Source organism: Meleagris gallopavo, chromosome 2, assembly GCF_000146605.3.
Source record: "Meleagris gallopavo isolate NT-WF06-2002-E0010 breed Aviagen turkey brand Nicholas breeding stock chromosome 2, Turkey_5.1, whole genome shotgun sequence".
Taxonomy (NCBI): Eukaryota; Metazoa; Chordata; class Aves; order Galliformes; family Phasianidae; genus Meleagris; species Meleagris gallopavo.
The window spans coordinates 99,579,820-99,584,925 of NC_015012.2; the positions used below are offsets into that span (position 1 = coordinate 99,579,820).

The 5,106-nt window shown below is 39.1% G+C and overlaps 1 long non-coding RNA gene across 1 annotated transcript; it reads right to left on the reverse strand.

Moving 5' to 3' along the window:
• Positions 1-3,846: 3,846 nt before the first annotated feature.
• Positions 3,847-4,851, reverse strand: LOC116216361. Its single transcript, XR_004159011.1, has 2 exons — positions 4,061-4,851; positions 3,847-3,971 (listed from the first exon to the last, which is right to left on the reverse strand). It is a non-coding gene; the product is annotated as an uncharacterized LOC116216361 (long non-coding RNA).
• Between the last annotated feature and the right edge of the window lie 255 nt (positions 4,852-5,106).

The following is a 5,106-nucleotide window of genomic DNA, read 5'->3' on the forward strand; positions in this document are numbered from 1 at the left end:
GGAAGGAAGGAAGGAAGGAAGGAAGGAAGGAAGGAAGGAAGAAGGAAAGGAAGAAAGAAAGAAAGGAAGAAAGAAAGGAAGAAAGAAAGGAAGAAAGAAAAGAGAGAAAACCCCCCAAGCGAATTCCTATATGCGAAATATGATTAATATGCTAAGATTGAAATTGATCTTTCTGCTACTTGCAACAGCTCCTCGTGAGACTGTTAAAATTACTCATAAAGAAGCTGTAACAGTGCCATCTGGTGATTGCTGCTGTACTTGTGCCACAGCTGTCATAGGAAGAATCCCGCGGAGGAACTGCACAACTGATGCTCGGCATCAGCTTAGCTGGAGGAAGCTCTGTGTTGTTTGTTACTGTTGATGTCAAGAATCTCTATTACAGTTAGACTGGTGATCTAATTGATGGGCACAGAGGGGTATCTGAAAGTTTCCTAGTTAAAGCTGGATGTGATTTTTTTAGTTTTCTTCAATATTTTTATTCCAGTTCTTTTCTTTTCTTCCATATTGTGAAACTACCTAGTGATCCAGGTTCCCCAAAAAGGCTCTTCCATGTCAAAAAAAATTCTTACCCTTTCTGAAAACTTGTCTGCACAACATAACATGTGCAAACCACAGTTTTTATGTTTATGTTCTTGAAAAATAAGTTATAGAAAAAAGCTATTGCTGGGGCTTTGTTAAAAACCAACTAAACAACAACAAAACCAAGCCCAAACCCCAAAACCACCAAGAAAAAAAACAGTAATGTCTCATTTCCTAACTTGCAGTTTAAGTTAATGGACAAAAAGTAGATTTACCTACCATCTGACCCATTTTACATCCACTTGTCAAATGAACCACCTAGAAGTTCCTCTTCCCATCTGCTGAGCACGAAAGTGAGCATAGGGAGATTAGCTTTGCTTCAGACCTTCAGACTACAGGTGGCTGCATTGGGCCTGACAAGTGCCACCCCACTGCATGTGTGATTCCTCTTACCCCTTCTTTGTCAACGGCTTCTCAGGTTTCCTTACACCACTCAGCACAATGGGAGCTGGCTTTGGGTATGTTTTCTCAGCAGTGATTACTTTCAGATCACTATCCTGGAAACAGCACCTTCAAGGAGGACTGATTCATAGGAGGCTTTGAAAGGAGCCAAGTAGATGGAGGACAGGATCTCTTCCTAAAAATATCTTTGATCCAAGGTGAGATGCCAGGCTGGCTCTGTGAGGAGCACAATGGTCTTGGCACCAGACTGACTAGTACATGGATCCATACGGGAGGTTGGGTTATGAACTAAGGATGACCATCAGGTCCATGCAATAGGAAACCTGTGCACATGCATTGCACATTGCATTGCCCTGAATTGTGTTGACATGGGCCTGATACGTAGAAACCTCCAGGAAATTCTGCTCTCATCACCAGTTTCAAGACCTTCTTCTTGCTGGTGGTTTCCAGTCTGTGACTTATTTATTTTTTTATCCCACATTTGATGGGCATTACCTCTGTACTCAGCATTGGTGAGGTCACATCTCAAGTAATGCGTTTGGTTTTGGGCCCCACATTATGACAAAGACATTGAGGCCCTGGAGAGTGTCCAGAAAAGGGCAACAAAGCCATGAAGGTTTTGGAGCACAGGTCTCAGGAGTGCTGAGGGAACTGGGATTATTCAGTCTGGAGAACAGGAGGCACAGGGGAGACCTTATCACTCTCTACTACTCCCTGCAAGGAGGTTGTAGCAAGTTGGAGGTTGGCCTCTTCTTCCAAGTAAACGAGATAGGATGAGAGGTAATGTCTTCAAGTTGTGCCAGGAGAGGTTCAGCCTGAATATTAGGGAAAATCTTCTCAGAAAGAGTGGTGATGCACTGGAATAAGCTTCTTAGGGAGATAGTGGAGGTGTTCAAGAAAAGTGTAGATGTAGCACTGAGGAACGTGGTCTAGAGTTGTTACAGGCATAGGCGGGTGGTTGGACTAGATAATCTTAAAGTGGTCCTTCTAATCTTAATGATTCTATGATTCTATGTGCAGGCAACTCTTTACTTTTAAAACAGATGCAACTACTGCATGTAAGGAGTGAAATCCACGGAGCTTCTGCCTAAGTTCTAAAGGCTACCCATAACTATAAATTCAATTCCTTTTTGCAATATCTACATGCATGAGCAGCTACGGGGTGCAGATGATTCAGCCAGCTCCCCTTCAGTGTGCTATGAGAAGACAAAAATGATATATGGACCACTACTCATTTCTATTTCGTTAATTATTCATGTGCCCGACCCACCGGCTCTTTCTTCCACCACACCAAATTTATGTGCACACAACATATTCATGAAAACCAAAAGTGTATCATTTGCTGCCAGCCAGCCTACGTCAAATAAATACAAAAAGGAGAGTACATTACAATGTGGGAAGTATGATATCAAAAATATGTGCGTAAGTAAGGGCTCACCTCGTAATTCATGTGTGAGAGAATGAGTATGACATAGCTAAGAGTTTTCATTGTTAATTTTTTTCAAGCAGATTTTAATTGTTAACAGGCAGGAGCTGTGGCTATGTGTGGTCCTTCTCCCATCTTCCACTTCTGGCAGTCTGAGGGTGCTGGTGAGGAACACTGAGTTTGGGCTGACTGTGACGCTTTTGAATCACCCACACAAGAACTTACAGAGATGGAGCTATTAAATGAGCTAAAATTCTTTCACCAACCCCAGCTGCAACCACAGAAGTGATGTCTCTCAGGGTAGCATCCCTGCCTGTGATTTCTCAGAGCTAACAATTAATGTCTGATTAGACCAGAGCCCACTCCTCTGATGCAGTATGGCAAATCTTGTGGTTTACTGGCTACAAACCTGGTCCTGCTGCTGTCAGCCATGGAGTTGCACACATCGCCTTTGATGAAGACGATTGGAACAGACACTGCTGATTAAAGAAGCCTGTTATGATTCTAAGTGTCTTGTACAGTGAGTTTCCCAATTAAACTTGGGCATTGTAATGTACTATAGGCATTGTAATTGTAGCTACACATGTTCTGACTTTCAGAAAAGATTTCCTTATGTGTCGTAATGTTACATACTCAATGTGAAAAACAATCCCTTCACTAAAAAATTATTTCTTTCTGTGCATGGGGGACAAAAATGTCCATCAGATTCAGCTAAAGTTTTGTTGTTGCTGTTGTTTTCCAAGTTCAAATTATTTTAGGGTATTTTATTTTTTATACAAAAGAAAACCACTCTGACAAGGCATCATAAGCCAATAGTATGTAATCAGTATTTTCCCTACAAAGCTATAATGAGGTTTTCTCTTCAGTGGCTACTTCTGATTTTTGCTACTCCAATTAACTCTTACATGACCAAAAAGCATATGCATAGCTTTGAGGAAACTGGCATAGCAATGACTTTCACACTGATATACATCCATATTCTTGGTTCTTGTGGTTTTATGTTTTTCAGAAATGGTTGTGCTGAATTCTGTTATATTTTTAGCAAATTATATTTTAAAAAATTAGCAGGATACTTTGCTTTCTTAATGTTGAAAAGTTATCAAAATTTAATCTGATGTGATGTGACACTGTGAAACCAGCCTTGCAGAAAATTGATTCCAGCAAGCAGTAGTCTTGGTAATGGTTTCCACTCACCCCTCCACTCCCCATCTCATGACAAAGTCTTTTGAAGCTCAAAATCTATTTGTGGCTATTTAAATGGAGAAATTATCAAGTACAGCAATTCTTTTCCCTTCCTTCAAATAAAATTAAATGCATTATTAAAAAAAAAAAAAGAAATGCAAGAATGTTTTTTGGACTTTGTGTTTTGTGCATGATTCAGTATGCCTTATCATGCAGTAACTTTAAATTTAATAAGATTCCTTATAAGGGAAAAGAAACAGGAGACTTCAGAGATTTTAATGGAAACTTCAAAAATCTTCTTTTCAATTTTGCTTTAATGGGAAATGCATTAAAGCAGTCATTGTATGCCTGTAGACTACATCTTTTGTAGCACATGACCCTCCTGAGTGAAAAGAAAGTCAAGAAAAGTAGTAACTGAAGTGGTGAGCATTATCTGGAATTTATATCTTTATACACAAGCTGATTGCACACCTGGATAATTCTGAAAGCCTCTGGAACCTCCAGAAATGGGATGTGATAATTGCTTGGCATGTGTTGGGGTGACTTGGAGGCAGCATTGCAGCAGGAATGTTCTGCTCCTAGAATGAGAGAGAGATTATAGAAATATCATTGCTGGGAATCAGGTGAATACCTTTTTCCACCTTCATATGAAAGCTTCAATTTAGATAGGATTTGGCTCATAGTCTGTGTTTTTTTAGACCTAAAAGAGCCTCAGAGAGAACAACTGTCTCTTGAAAGGCTGCAGATGTGTAGTCACCAAAGATATAGCTGCATTAAGTGGAGATTCTTCTTCTACTAAAGAGAGAAGAAGGGCAAAGCTGAGTGAAGGGAGAGTTTATACATTCTTCCTTGAGTTAGTTGTGTTTACAAGAGAGCGGCAGTGTTTTGCGGAGTGTGAATCTCGGAGATATTCTGAGAACAGTTATTGTATGTGCTGATCCAAATGTCTGCAATTATGGTATACACTGCACTTTTCTATTTCATCAGCATTCATAGACCAACTAGATATCATCCATGAGACTGAAAAACATAACTGAGCAGAACCAGAACTGTTTCTTGACATAATTCAGAGATGTTTTGAAAAGACTGAAGTACTGTCATCTTCTCTGGAGTGAAATGTCCAGGTGATGCACTTTACATAGTATGGTCAGAAAGCTCTGAAGGAGTACATTTAAAAGTGAACACTAAAATATATCCTTTTCAGTGTTAGTGGAATAGATTGCTATATCCACTTGGATGTATTGCCATATATGTGAGAAATGATGTGAGGAAGTCTGTGTGAGCAATTTATCTTTGTGTTTTAAATCACCTATAATAGTCCTGATTAAATTTGCAATACTTATAATACATATAGTACTTACTGTTTGCATTATATATTTGCTTTACAAAGAAAACATTTGAAAATATGAAAATTGGGGATTTACAAAGTTAATTCTGGCAGAAGTAAAAAATGAAAAATGAAAAAAGAAAAAAAGCCATTGTAGTAATATATAAAGGCACATTCCCTTATACAAATC